Source organism: Gorilla gorilla, chromosome 1 (assembly GCF_029281585.2).
Source record: "Gorilla gorilla gorilla isolate KB3781 chromosome 1, NHGRI_mGorGor1-v2.1_pri, whole genome shotgun sequence".
NCBI lineage: Eukaryota > Metazoa > Chordata > Mammalia > Primates > Hominidae > Gorilla > Gorilla gorilla.
The window spans coordinates 99347970-99363708 of NC_073224.2; the positions used below are offsets into that span (position 1 = coordinate 99347970).

General features: G+C 40.8%; 1 long non-coding RNA gene across 1 annotated transcript in view; it reads left to right on the top strand.

Moving 5' to 3' along the window:
* Positions 1–337: 337 nt before the first annotated feature.
* LOC129526845 (uncharacterized) overlaps positions 338–15739 on the top strand; it is a 34801-nt gene continuing 19399 nt past the window's right edge. The window contains exons 1-2 of the long non-coding RNA XR_008671601.2: positions 338–469; positions 5427–5549. This is a non-coding gene — a long non-coding RNA (uncharacterized lncRNA). The remainder of the gene's footprint in view (positions 470–5426; positions 5550–15739) is intronic.

Consider the following 15739-nt stretch of genomic DNA (forward strand, 5'->3'; position numbering starts at 1 on the left):
TGACAGGAGAGAGAGAGAGAGATGCGAACATACAGAGTGGAAGATGACAGGCTATGTGGCCCCTGATGGAGAGAGGAAAGTGCCCAACATCTTTCTAGTTCCTGCGAGTATGAAGGCCAGAGGAATTCCTTCATTGATCTTCGCGCCTATGAGCTCTATGTATCTTTAAGATGAAAACCCTCTTTATTGATGTAATTTGAACAGTCTTCCATTTCTTGTGCCAAAACAGATCAGACGAGGCTATAGTGTTATGATGTTACTCAGAAAGCTATGCAATGGATTTATCAGCCAAGGGAGGGGAGAGAGAAGATAGGAACAAGGAGCTGGAAGCCAGGGAGGCAGCTTGTTCTCCACCTTTCACCGACTGGAAACCTCGTCTTGGACACTCAATTCAGTCAACTCTGTCTCTTCTCATAAGCTTTTCCATCTCCCACGTTGGAGTCCCTCACCCACAACCGACTCCCACTAGGTGAGGAATTGCCGGTTGTGCAGGGGAGGTGTGGGAGATAGGTAGTCCCTGGAGAGCCACCAGGATATGTCAAGGAGGATAGAAAGGACCAGGTGGGTGAGGTGAAGGGTAGCAAATGTGGAGCAAGGCACATGGGGAAAAAAGTATCAGGAAATGAGGCTGGAGAGGCAGCCAGTGATCAGTTCCTGTGGGGGACTGGACTTCTTTTCCTGAGTGTGATTTATTATGTGGGGATGGGTGTGGGGAGCATTGTTTGATTTTAAGCAGGGTGATAACAGAAGAGAACTGCATTTGAAAAGCTCAAAACAGCAGCTTTGTGGAAGGTGCTTTGAGAGGGGGGAAGACAGCAGAGACAGGGAGGCCAGTTAGGAGGCTGCATGGCAACCCATGCACAGATGTCAGAGGACTGGTGGAGGTAGAGAGGACCAACAGGAGAGAGCTCTGGCACTCTGGTTTACTCTCAGACTCTGCTCCTTCTCTTCCCACTTCTTCAGCTTTCCCCACTGCACTCTCTGCCTAGGGCTCCTTGTTTCCCAGGGAGAATGTTGGCTTGCTCATTGCCCTGAGAGATCCAGGAGACAGGGTCTGAGTCACCTTCTGCATCTTCAGCTTGGGCCTCAGACAGGCTTTGTCCTGAGAACTCTCCAACTGGCCTTCAGGTCAATTTATCTAAGACCATTTTACCTAAAGACCTGTTCTAACAGCCCATCTCCTTCTAAGTGTTTTAAAGTCCAGTTTTATTGTTTTGTTTTGGCCAACTTTTTTAGGTCATTTAAGAATTTTAAATCAGTTTTTGAACCAACCAATTAAAGACATTTCTGATATGTTATTAATTTTAATAATCAATTTTACAGTATTTTTTGATTGAAGAATTTTTTTATATCCTTTTGGTTTCTCTTTCCTCCCCATTTAATGTGCATTTTATTCCTTTTAAAAATTTTAGTTTTTCCTAAGATATAATCTTTAAATTTTAGTTTTTATTTTTAGAACATCAGAGGAAATAAAAAAACTCCTTAAAATGAGTGGTTTTTTTTTTTAACCTGATGTTAGCTAACTTACCTTGGATAAGTGGTTATTGGAATGCCTGATTGGGACATGGCCCCACACCTTACCATATGTGCAGAATCTAAAGCCTTCTTCCTGGGATTCTCCTGAGTAGAACTTGATTGTTGCTGCATGTACTCTACTCATTTCCACAGTGAGATTCCTGATGTTCAAGAAAACCATCTCCAACAGGTGGATCCTGTGCTTGTATTTGTCTTTAAGCTCATGCCAATGAGGATTAGGGATATTAGGCTTCCAGGACATCAGAAACCGTTTTATTTCTTTTTTCTCGTTCTCAGAATTTCAATTCCGCTCAATCTCTTGGATGTTAGGATCCAAAGAGGAGTTTAGTTGCAGCTGGACAGATCCCCCCAAAGTCCAGTTCAATGTGCAGGAAGAGCTAGGCTCTGTGACAGTTTGGAGACCTGGTAAAGAAAGAGCTATAAGAGAAGGAAAGGAGTGGAGTGAACATCATGTTTTATCTACTATGTGCTTTCACAACACATTGATTTGATATTTACAAAAAGAGAATCACTGTTTTATGTATTTGCCTTTTAAATTATAAAAGAAACAAAAAGAGGCATTACATCCTCAAAATACAATAATAGTAGCTTTTATATTTGCCAGTACAGTTACCTTTACTAATGATCTTTATTTCTTCATATGACTCAGGTTACCATCTAGTACCCTTTTGTTTCAGCCTGAAAGACACCCTTTAGCATTTCTTGAAGGGCAGGTCTACTAGAAATAAAAACCCTTTGCTTTGTTTACCTAGGAATGTCTTAATTTTTTTCTTTATTTTTGAAGGATAGTTTTGCAAAACATAGAATTCTTGGTTGGCTGTCCTTTTTCTTTCAGAATTTTAAATATATCATCCCACTATCTTTTAGCTCCCATCTTTTCTAAAATGTCTGTTAATATTATTGAGGCCCCCTTGCATGGGATAAGTAAATTCTCTTGTTGCTTTCAAAATTCTCTTTTTGTCTCTGGTTTATGACAGTTTGATTCTAGTTTTTGTAATTGTGGATCTCTCCGAGTTTATACTATCTAGGAATCCATTAAGTTTCATGGATGTGTGCCTCCATGTCTTCTATCAAATTTGGACAGTTTTTGACCATTATTTCTTCAAATATTCTTTCTTCCCCTTTCTCTCTCTCTTCTCATTCTGGGAGTTCAATGGTGTATATATTGGTATGTTTGATAGTGTTCTACAAGTCCCTTAGGCTCTGATTATTTTTCTTCATTTTTTTTTCTGCTCCTCATTGGGTAATTTAAATAGCCCTATCATCAAGTTTGCTAATTATTTCTTTGGCCACCTGAAATCTGCTGTTGAGCCATTCTAGAGAATGTTTTATTTTATCGATTGTACTTTTTAGGTCCAGAATTTCTATTTGTTTCTTTTTTATAATTTCTGTATCTTTTTTGATATTCCCTACTTTTTACACATTATTCTCCTGGTTTCCTTTAGTTTTGTTCATGGTTTCCTTCAGCTTTTTCATAATGTTTAAGACAATTAATTTAAAGTTTTCATCTATAAGTGCAGTGTCTGGGCTTCCTCAGAGATGGTTGTCACCTTCTTTTACTTTTCCCATGAATGAGAAAAGTAAAAGTAAAAGTATGAAAAGTGTCATACTTTCCCGTGTCTTTGTATGCATTATAATTTTTTCTTGAAAATTGGAAATGTTAAAGATTGTAATGTGGTAACTCTAGAAAACAGATTGTACCCCTTCTCCAGGGATTGCTGTTATTGCTTGAAGAAGGCTGCAGCTGTCCATTTCTTCAGTGACTTTCCAAAATATTTTTACAAAGAACAAATTCCTTGTCATGTATGGTCATTGAAGTCTCTATTCTATTACCTTCGTAGTCAGTTAGTGACTGGTCAAAGATTTTCTTAATGTTTGAAACCAGTAAGAAAGGAGAGAAAAGAGGGTTTGCTTCGTTAAATCCCCTCAATAGATGCCACTGAGAAAAGCTGCTTCAGCTGCTTCAGTAGAGGAGGCAGAGCTTCCTATATTCCTCCATCTTCTGTAATGCCATTCCAAATGCCTGTTTTCTTAATTTAAAAAATTATATCTAGAAATTGATGAGTGCTTTTAATCTTCTCACTTGCTTCTTTCTTTTGGTCATGGAAGTTTGTTTTTGTTACTTCTGTAACATTTCTCCCTCTTTATGCCATGTTATCCTTTCAGAATTTCCTTCAGTCGCATCACAGATATCCTGGTTCTTTCTTCTCTACTTCATATTTGTTCTCAATTTTTTCATCTCTTTGTGTTTTAGGTCTATGTTTTGAGATATTTTTTTCTCTTGATCTTCTAGGGCAGCCCTAGTGACCCCACGCTTCAGACTACCCTCAGCACCAGGTTAGCCCCTGCAGCCTGAGGCTTCAGTCCTGCCTTAGTGCCAGGCCACCCCCACAGTCCTAAACATCAGACAGCCACCAACAGACTCCATTTCCAGACCATCATATTGCAGCCCCAGAACCCAGGCCTACTCCTGTTAACCAAGCCTCTAGGCCCACTTAGTGCCAGGACAGCCCCTGCAGTCTGAGACTCCAGCCTGGGACTCACAGACTCAATTTCCAAACCCACCCCAGAACCAAACTGGCTCCATAGACTCGAGCATCAGGCCCACTCTAGAGGCCCAGTGGCCCCAGGCCCTAGGTTGGCCTCCCACAGAGTCAGGGTCCTGGCCTGCCCCACCTCCAGACCAACCACAGTGACTTCAGGTTCCAGACCACCCCCAGAACTAGGCTAGTTCCTGTGGCCCAAGGCTTCAACCTTACCCAAATCCCAGGCCATTTCTGTGGCCCTAAGTACCAGGTCAGTATTCATGGACCCAGCCTCCAGGCATGCCTCAGCTCCAACTCAGGCCCTGCAGCCTCATACTCCAGACCAGCATCCATACAAACAGCCTCCACACTGGCCCTCACAAACCCAAGACCCAGGTTTTCCCCTGCAGAATCAGGTTCTAGGGCCACCTCAGTGCCAGGCCAGCCCCTGTAGACTCAGGTGTCAGGTCTGTCTCCATGGGCCCAGGCACCAGGCCCTTCCAACATCAGTCCAGTCCCTGAAAATTCTGACTCAAGGCCTTCTCCAATGCCAGGTCATCCACTGTGAACCCAGGCTTCAGGCTAGCCCCCACACACATGGGCTTGAGGCCCACCCTCATGAGCCAGCATTTGGGCCCACTCCGGTAGACCCGGTAAACAGGTCTTCTCCAGTGGAGAAGTACCAGGTACTCTTGTCAGTACTCTTGTCCAGTACCAGGACAGCCCCTGTAAACCCAGAATCCAGGCCTGTCTGAGAAGACTCAAGCCCCAGGCCTAACCCATTTGAACCAGGCCCTAGATGCAACCTCATCAATCCAGGCACCAGGCATACCCAGCTGCTGACCCAGGCACCAAGCCAGCAGCACACCCACCCAAGGATCATGCCAGATGGCCAGAAAGAACCAAACAGAAATTCTGGAGCTAAAGAACATAATGACTAAAATAAAAAATTTCATAGAGAAGTTCAGCAATGACTCAATCAAGCAAAAGAAAGAATCAGTGAACTTGAATACAGGTCACTTGAAATTACCCAGTCAGGAGAACCAAAAGATAAAAGAAAGAATGAAAATAGAGTGAAGAAAGCCTCCAGGAATTACGGGACAACATCTAGTGAACCAATATACTAATTATGGGTGTCCCAGATGAGTAGAGAAAGAGAAAGATGTAAAAAGACTATTTAAAGAAATAATGACAGAGATGTCTCTTTAATGTACTGTGTTTTGTCAGGAGGTAAATACATGGGTGTAGACAGCAAAAGAGAAAAATCCCTAAGGTATGCAACATTGCCATTAAATGTTATAAAATTGGCAAAAATAGAGGGAAATGATGGATAGGAGGCAGAACTAACTTGCAGCTCCCTCTCAGATGGACAGAGTCAAATGTGGAGACCTACATTGTGAACTTTTGCTCCAAGAACTACCACAGGAACATACCAGGAAAGCCAAGAGAATCCACAGACACTCTGAAGGAGGTGACAGCCAAGGAACTGTGAGTCTGCTTGCTTTCTCAGCTGGGAGGCTTATAGCCTGGGGCAAGTTCTCATCCCTGCTCACTGGTGGTGCTGTTGTGGGGGACTTGGTGGGAGTGAGGCTAGCCTTTTGGGCGGTTGTCTGCATGAGAGCTGGGTGAGACCTGTGGCTGCCAACTTTCTCCCACTTCCCTGATGGCCTGTGTGACACAGCAGAGGCAGCCATAATTACCCTGAAAACATAACTCCATTGACCTAGGAACCACACCCCCAGCCCCTCCTGCAGCAGCCACAGCAAGCCCTGCCCAAGGAGAGTCTGAGCTCAGACATGCCTAACCCTGCTCCCACCTGATGGTTTTTCTCTACCCGCCCTGGTTGCTGAAGACAAAGGACATAATCTCTTGGGAGCTCTAAGGTCCTTCCCACCATCTGATACTCCCTATACTACCACAGTTGATGCGCTCTTGAAAACACCACCTCCTGGCTGTAGGTCAGCCCAACACATAACCAGCATACTTAACAAAAATATAACCAAAAATCCTCCCAGAGTTCACTTCACTACCCTGCTATCTCCACTAGAGCAGGTACTGATATCATGGAGAGACCTGAAGACAGATCACATCATGGGACTCTTTGCAGACACTCCCCGGTACCAGCCAGGAGTCCAGTAGCTCCACTGGTTGGCTAGATCCAGAAGAGAAATCACAATCACTGCTGTTTAGCTCTCAGGAAGCCCTATCCCTAGAAGAAAGGGGAGAGCACCACATCAAGGGAGCACCCCGTGGGACACAAGAGTGGGAACAGTAGCCCTTGAGTTCCAGATCTTTCCTCTGACAGTCTACCCAAATGAGAGGAAACCAGAAAAACAATTCCACGATGTTCTTTAACTCCCCCAAAAGGTCACAGTAGGTCACCAGCAATGGATCCAAACCAAGACAAGATATTTGAATTGCCAGAAAAAATTCAGAAGGTTGACTACTAAGCCAATCAAGCAGCTTTACTCTAGGGACTGTGCTTGAGGTGTTCTGTCCAGTTTCCTTTTCTTCCAGTTTCTGAAGCCCCTTAGCTGCATTTTTTTTTTCAATTGCTTACCCATCATTCCATTTGCCCTCAGTAGTCAAGTCAACCTGTGAGGGTCTCTTAAGCTTCAGCAAGCCAGCTGTGATAAGAGTTATGGTAGCCTCCACTCCTGGAACACACATAGTACCAACTGCATGCACTGGAAGAACACACTCCCCTGTCACCCCAGCCGTGAGCCTCCCAACTTCATGGGTTCAACTCAGCCTGGCCCACCTGTGTAGTCCCCACAGTTCCTCTGAGCCATGAGGACCAGCAGCCTCTCCCAGGTCTACCCTCAAGCTTGAACCCATGAAAATTAATTGGTCTCTGAAAGCCAAGCTCTCTTCACAGTACTGCAGTTTCCCCATGCCCTATCCCCAGCTCCCACCACATGGTCACTGGTCTCCCAGCTCTTATATCACCCAGACGATAGCCATCTGACTGTTCTCTCTGATAAAGATTCACGAAGAGCTCGCCTCGTATCTGCTGTTGTTTTTAGTTTAATGAGATATTGGAAGCTTTTGATAGAGCTGCTTAAGAGGATTGTAGAGGCTAAGGGAAAGTTCAAATGTTAAAAAATTTAATAAAGTACATAACCATGAATTTTAACAGGATTAAAATTCAAAAGGTCCATAACAATAGACCATGAAAAGACTCTCCCTTTATTATTTTTCTGCTGTACCCTTTCAGAGATATTCTATCCATATGCCAAGAAAATGTATACATAATTTCCCTCCATTTTTACACAAATGTTAAGATACTATAAACTCTGCCCTGCTTTTTTTGCCTTAATGATGAATCTGAGCAATTATTTTATAGTAGTACGTAAAGAGCTGCCTTAATTTTTGCATGGTTGCATAGGATTCCCCTGTGTTGTTACTGATTCTCTATTGCCTCCAACTAATGAACATTTTAAGTACTTTCTGTTTTACCTTGTTATTATTTGAGTAGCAATATTGTTCTTAATTTGTGATATTTCTTCTGACTATATAGTCATTTTTGCCATGAAGAAAATTTTTATTTTTCTGTTGTCAAATCTATGAACTTTTTGTGATTTCAAGAGTTTGCTATTGCTTGTGTGTTTGATTTGTCATATGGGCTTTCTCACCCTTGGTTATTAAAAGATTGTTTTTTTAGACAGGCACAGTGATGCATACCTGTAATCCCAGCACTTTGGGAGGTTGAGACAGGTGGATCACTTGAGGCCAGGGGTTCAAGACCAGCCTGGTCAACATGGAGAAATCCTGTCTCTAATAAAAATATAAAAATTAGCCATGCATGGCTGCACATGCTTGTGGTTCCAGCTACTTGAGAGGCTGAGGCATGAGATTTGCTTGAACCCAGAAGGCAGAGGTTGCAGTGAGCCAAGATGACGCCACTGCACTGCAGCCTCAGTGACAGAGCAAGACTCTGTCTCAAAAAAATAAATCATTTTTTCCACTTTTTATTATTTAAAGGTTTTTTGTATGTGATATATTTTTCAGTGTGGTAAAATATGCATAAAATAAAATTTACCATTTGTAAGTGTAGAGTTCAAAACATTCACAATGTTTTGCCACCATCACCACTATCCATTTCCAGCGGGAAATTTCTAGATGCATTTAAATCTTTGGTCTTTGTGGAATTTATCTTGGTATGAAGTATGTACTATGAATCCAACTTTTTTTTCCTGATGGCCGGCCAGTTGTTTCAAAACCATTTATTGTTTTCTTTTCTGGACTTTCTATGTCTATTCATTTATTGATACCATACTGCTTTAATAACTGGAGTTTCATGATATGTTTTAATATCTGGTAGCTTGTCCCCTTGATTATACTTATTTTTCAGAATTGTTTTGGATGTTCTTGACCCATTCTTCCATATAAAGGATCTGCTTGTCTGGATTTTTTTAAAAATCCTATTATTTTTAAATTAGAATCACATTTAATTTATAGATTAATTTCATGAGAATTGACTTCTGTATAATTTAATTTTCCTACTGGGGAATGTGCTATATGTTTTTATTTGTTCAGACATTATTTTTGTATTCTTCAGTAGCATTTTATATTTTTCATCATACATCTTTTGTACATTTCCCTTTAGGTTTTAAATAAGCATTTTATTTTGCTGATGCCAAAATATCTTTCTGGTTATTAGTATCATGTAATGAGTCTATTTATTTCTCTACATTAAGCTTGTATCCAACTCTCTTCCTGAGTTCTCTTATCATTTGTAATAATTTTCCTATATTTTGAGGTTTCCAGTAACAAATTAAATCATCTGTAGATAATGATAAATAAATAACTTTCAATAACTTGAAAGTATCGTTCTTGTCCCCCAGGCTGGAGTGCAATGGTGCGATCTTGGCTCACTGCAACCTCCACCTCTCAGGTTCAAGCAATTCTCCTGCCTCAGCCACCTGAGTAGCTGGGATTACAGGTTCCTGCCACCATGCCCGGCTAATTTTTGTATTTTTAGTAGACATGGGGTTTCACCATGTTGGCCAGGCTGGTCTCGAACTCCTGACCTCAGGTGATCCACCCGCCTCAGCCTCCCAAAGTGCTGGGATTACAGGCGTGAGCCACCACGCCTGGTCAACTTTGAAAGTTTTATACTTCACTTCTTTCTCTGGTCTAACTATGTGAACTAGTATGTCTAATGCTGTTACATTAAAATGGTGAAAGTATAATTACTTATTCTCTAAACATTGGTTAAAATTAATTTGTGAAACTGAGCCAGCTACTTTCTGAGGAATACTCTTTGACAAAATAATCTGTTTATTTTTAATAAAGTAATTTATCTGTTTATATATTTTTTCTCTTCTGGAGTCAATATTATTAAATTATATTTTTCTAGAAAATTATTTATTTTATCTAGGTTTTCAATATATTCATATAAAGTTAAGCAAAATGACCTTTTAACTTCCTGTGTATTTGTGGTTACTTTCTGCTATTTAATTTCTGCATTTGGGTATTTAATCTTTTAAGGAGGATTGTTGGAAGATTATAGACACTAGATCATGCTGATGTGCTGGTGGGAATGATTCAATGTTTTGTTTCTAACAAAACACTTCTGAGAAAGAGAGTTTTTTCCCACCAAAGCAATGTTTGGTCTTTGAACGGGAAAAAATAATTAAAAGAAGGCAAATGATTAGGGTTCAGGAAAATATAGGAATGAGGGAATTTCCAGAGACCAAAAACAGTATCAGGGAGCTTCAGGAGCTTTGCACAGAAGTGAAATTAGGATCTGTGTTTTCTGTATGGTCTGGAATACTTGAGAGCTGCCTGACTCTTCTCTCTCTCTCTCTCTCTCTTTCTCTTTCTCTCTCTCTATGTGTGTGTGTGTGTGTGTGTGTATGTCTTCTTATCTGTTCCTCTCCCTCTCTCCCTCTTTTGCTCCCTCCCTTTTAGATGTAAATAAATTTATTAAGCTATTTCTCACGGGCTACGGAAAGGATTGTTTACTGCGAACAGGGAGATAGAGTTCCAATTTACAACAAAATTGAGAAAAATCGTAGGAGGGAACTTGGTGCCACAATCTCTGTAGAGTCCAGAGTCCTTGGTTTCCAATTATCTTCTAACTATACTTCTGGAACCCATAACATGTATAGGAAAAGGAACAAGTCCAGTAATTACAGAAAGGCAGTTAAGAGCAGGTGGATACAGATGACTTTTATTCTGTCTCAAGTACATAATACATCCTGTGCCCCACCTTGAGGACACATGCAAATGTGTATCCATAAAATGTTTTACTTGCAAACTTAAAAAATTAAGATTAAATATGATGATATGATGCCATGTGCTTTAAATGTTACTTTTTTTGAGATCAAAGATAATAACCCACTAGTTTTGTGTACTTAAGTTCTTAATAGAAATGAGAATCATAAACCCAGCACTGCCTGAATCTACTTTAATCCAAGATAGGTAGACAGGAAAAGATTTTGTTTTGTCAGTGTTTAGGGATGAGAGTACTCTGTGAGTAGGGGCATGGGGAGCCAGCCACCTCCCTTTCCTCCTCCATCATGTGGGATTCCATGCAGCCTGTGTTTGGCTGTTCTGCACCTGCTTAGAATTCAGGTAAGGCTTGGCAAAGTAAGAACAGCTGCACCTCCTTTTCTTGGGGCTTCTGGCCCTCTGCAGTTGTTGGGCAAACAACAGCACACAAACAAAAGGGCTGATGGAGGCAGAGGGGTTTTCCTGTGCACCCTTTGCCCTGCCACCTACATACCTGTCAGAATGGTGACAAACATTATAATGACATGGTGGCAGTGCTCTGGTCGCATAGAGGAGCCAGCCTAGATGTAACTAACAACTCAAGAAAAAAACAAACTGGACTCCGTGAACCAATCACCGAGCACACAGGCTTCCTGATGCAAACCAGGAAATGGCAGCAGTTTTTTGTTTGTTTTTAACAGGAAAAGGAAAGGTAAGACTGACAGCAGAAGGTACTAAGAGAGCTCACTCTCTATTGAAAAATGTAACTGAAGTAATTTCCCTGGAGGGCGGAGCAAAAAGGGAGGAACAGAGTTGTGAGAGTAATTTATTTTAAATAGCAGAGGGCCATTTGGCAAGATTCTCCTTCCGACTAAATTAAGAAGAGAGTCAGAGCTGTGTGTCTGGGAGTGATGTGGAGAGGATAAGGATGGTGAGGACAAGATTGAGTTTTGAAAGATCTGGCTTCACAGCCTTCATCTCTGCCTCTCTGCAGTCCCAAGCAGAACACGGAATTGGAGCAGCTAGATTCCTAGTGTGATGCTTATTAGTTCTATGATCTCAGGCAAGTTAATTAATTGGCCTCTCTGAGCTTTGGTTTCCTTAAATGCGAAAGGAGGTATTGTCATTTTAAGAAACCTTTATATAAGGCCAGATTCCCAACCCATTTCCTAGGACCTGGTGCTGAGTAGGGGCTTCCATTGTCTTGGCCCTTCCTGCCTCACTGTCCTTCCCAGCCTCACAGGTATCATATGGTGTATAAGGATGAACTGGGATCATGCATGCCACACACCCAATATAGATCTTGCACACAACAGATGCTCAACACATGCTTATTTTTGTCTTTCCTTCTAACCAAGTCCTTTTCATCTTCTTAGCTCAAGAAAACTTCTCAGTCAGCCAGCCAACATTGCTTGCCTAGAGCGATCATTGTCGCCACCTTATATAGTTGTAATTTTACCATATGTAATTCAGCCTCTTACTGAGTTCCAATTTTTAATTATTATAACTAGAACAAAATGAATTTCTTTGTGCGTAAGTCCCTTCTGCATAATTGGTTAGTTCCTTGGGATTAAATCCCAGAAATGGAATTACCATGGAAAAGAGTATGAACATTTTAAATGTTTAAATGCTTCTGACACATCAAATGGACTACAAAGATGCGTTTCACTCATTAAAACCCTGCCTACAATATGAGAATTCCTGTTGCACTGCTCCATCACCATACCAAGTAGTCTCACTAAAAAAGAGCAACTGTCATTTTGATAGGCAAAATATATCATTTGCTTAATTTGCAATGTTTGACTGACTGTGAAGATGACTATATATTGGATAATTTATGTTATCTGTTTTTTTATGCATCTTCTGTTTATATCTTTTGCTCATTTATCAACCATGGTGGTCATATTTCTCTTATTGACTTATAACAGGTAACTAATTTTTTTAAGTGCCTACAGTGTTCACCATCGCGTAGGAGGTCAAGGAGGAGTGGAAAGCATAGGAAAGTCCACAGTCTTTGTGGACAACCACCACCCCACTCTGTTCCCAGAAGAAAATCTTTTCTGCTTTTAAACTATGTATCATGACGAAACTATCAAACAAAACAAGGAAATGATGCCATTTTTAAATTGTATCTACTATCTGCAATTATTTCATCAAGATAGAAAAGTATAATGCCACGTACATAGTAATCTGTGTCCCTGTGCCAGATATTGACCCGAAGGCACACTATTTCATTTAATCTGCCAAATACCATCTTAAGTTAGGTATTCATCTACCCATTTTATAGGTAAGGAAACCAATGGTCAGAAAGGTACAGCAAGTTTCCTCAATAAACATATTATTTGCCCAAGATTTTATGGCCAATAAGGGGCAGAACCAGAGTTCAGACCCGTGGGCCTGACTGTAGAACTTAGCCCCTTTTTGGATTGTAATAGGGTTTTTTGTACAAGGGCCAGGGGCCAGGACACCAAGTCAGGGCCTGGTTCACAAAAGGCAGCATCTGCAGTATTCACCCACCATCACCACTGCTGCCACCATGGACTTGGAGCAGCTTGTAACCACACGTAAAGGTCACCAGCAGATGAGGAGCGAGGGTCCTGCCTCCCCTGCCTCTGCAGATGGTGCAGAGTTCACCTGCCGCTGAAGGACAGGGCAATGGGGAGGCTGTCCTGGGCCATCATTCACCACACATGTCCTCCTCTGCCAGGGAGTGGAGAAGGGAGGCAGGCTGTGGGGGTTGGTGGTGGATAAAGAGAAGAGTCTGAGATTGTGGAAGTTGTTTCTGCAAATGCTACAGGAAACTGGAGGCCCGAACGCTGCTCTCAGAGTCCCAGCTGGAGCAGCAGAACAGAACAGGGTGAATAATTGTCTTTCAAAGTCAGAGTTTCATGGGGATTTTTCTGTGCTGGGGGCTGGTAACTTAGAGGAATCCTGAAAAGCCCTGGCTCCCTTTTCCTCTCTCTCAATTCTCAAAGACACTCAAAAAATCAGGAGGTTGATACAATGGAAACCTCAGCTGCCAGCCTGCCCTCCTCACACCAGACTCCTCAGTCTCCCACCAGACCCACATGGAGTGGCTTGACTTGTTCTGCTACTCACCAAGAAGGAGGCTGATTTGGAGCATCCAGATATGAGTGAGGAAGCAGCTGCTGGTTTACAAAATTTGGAAGACAGAACATTTTACAGAAGAATAAAATCACATGTGATCATGCCTTACAAAACTAACCACCATAAACTTTCCTGTGTGTTTCTCTCAGTACGTTCTTCTGTGCATTTTCAAGTAAATTTTTAGAAAAGTTATCTATGTAAGGTACTAGTCTCCAAAGTGTGTTATGTGAGATGACTGTGGTATAAGAAGAAAATAGAAAATAAGGCTATTTATATTTTTATTTAATAAGAAAAAAGAAGCCCTTCCTAATATGTAAAAGATTTTCCCTGCACCCTGGTTTGGTCTGTTTGTCAGACAGTCACGTGTGTGAACTACCCCAAGAGAAGAGCGTAAGGCCCCATGGCCAAGGATGAGTGTGTGACACTCACTCCTGGGTCAATCTCAGATGACTGACATCTAGTGAACATGAATATCACTGAACCCACACAGAGTGGTTGAGTTATTTCAAAAGAATTCCCCTGATATTCACAGGCTGAAGATACATAATGCAAATTAACAAGAAAAACGCAGAGCCACCCCTGCTCCCACATGTGGTATCAGCTCTTCATCAGCATATCATCAGGTAAAACAGATGATCCAATTAAATTAGACAAGAAGACACCGAAATTCAAAATGTTTAAGAAGACCATAGGAAATATGGAGTTGCCTCTACTACAGTTAATAGTAATCCCAACTCTAAATGCATATCGAGCCTTGAGGTATTATCTAATGTTATGTGAAACCATCATGAACTGCAAGATATTAAAATATTGTTTATTTCATGGATACAAATATGTTTGTAACAAGTTTATTTTTTGGTATATACTTTAAAATATACAATTCACAAATCAATTAATGTACATATGGTGGAATTGCCTGCTTAAAATCTTTTATTTTTCATAGCCCTAGCATAAAAAGTTTATAGACCACTGATATAGGCTCTATTTTTTTTGCCTTCCTTGCCTTCTAATGATTTTGAAGGTAAACATCCTATTTTCATTTTCCTAGTGGTTTCCTGTAAATTAGCAAAATATATAACTTGAACTAATTTTTTCTCTAATGATTGCTATGAAAATAATGTTATCTATTTACTTTCCCGGTTAGATGAGAACTGAGCATGTCTCTCTATTGTTTCCTAGTTTTTGTTGATATAATTTGAGGTTTTATGTACAGTTTATAATTATTGGCTTGTTTACTCTGTGTTTTCTTTTTTAGACATTTAGAAATGTTTGCATTACAAATTTGGTTCTCCAGCAGCTTTAGAGGAATGTATGAAAGTGTTACCAATCTCATTTATTTAAGAAAAAGGAAGTTCAGGCTGGGTACAGAGGCTCACTCCTGTAATCCCAACACTTTGGGAAGCTGAGGCAGGCAGATTGCTTGAGACCAGGAGTTCAAGACCAGCCTGGGCAACATAGAGAAACCCCTGTCTCCACAATGAAATATAAAAAAAAAAAAAATTAGCCTGGCACGGTAGCCTGTGCCTGTAGTCCCAGCTACTCGGAAGGCTGAGGTGGGAATACTGCTTGAGCCCAAGAGTTCGAGGCTGTAGTGAGCAGAGATTATACCACTGCTCCCCAGCCTGGGCAACAGAGCTAGAAACCTCAAAAAAAAAAAAAAAAAAAAAAAAAAAGAAGTTAAATGTAAGGATTCTTATGTGCTGAGAGTGAAACTATATCTGGAAAACCTCAGGAAGGACATTTGAATTGATTACATTATTCTTCTATTTTAAAGCAACATTACAACAAACATCTGTGTCCTTTAGAAATACAATTGGTTGCTAGTAAGAACTGTGAGCTTGTGGCAGAAATGGTAACTCTATGAAGCATCAGGGTTCTAGGCATTATATTCTTTTCTCTTCCTTCATGTGTGACTACTGTTCTCAAAGTCACAACATGGCTGCTGGATCTCTTGCCACCATGTACAAGTTTCAGACTCTAGGAAGGAAAAAAGACTGAAAGTGGAAGAGAGTTTTTCCCCGAGTTCCATTAAGTGACTTCTGCTTACATTTCTTTGGTCCTCTCTTTCTTACAAGGGAGTCTGGGAAAAGGAAATCTTTACTTAGGCACATTACTACAACCAGACATATAGTTAGGAAAGAAAGGGATGGATAGTGGGTAGGTGGCCAGCAGTTTCAACCATAATACCCTTAAATATCTTTCTTTGAACATGCATATAGTGTTGCTTCTGTTTAGATGTATCCCTAGAAATAAAATTTCAAGATAAAAGTATATTGTACATTTGCATTAATATACTGTCAAATTGCACTTTGAAATGACTACGTGTGTTTATATTCCCATGGACAGTCTAT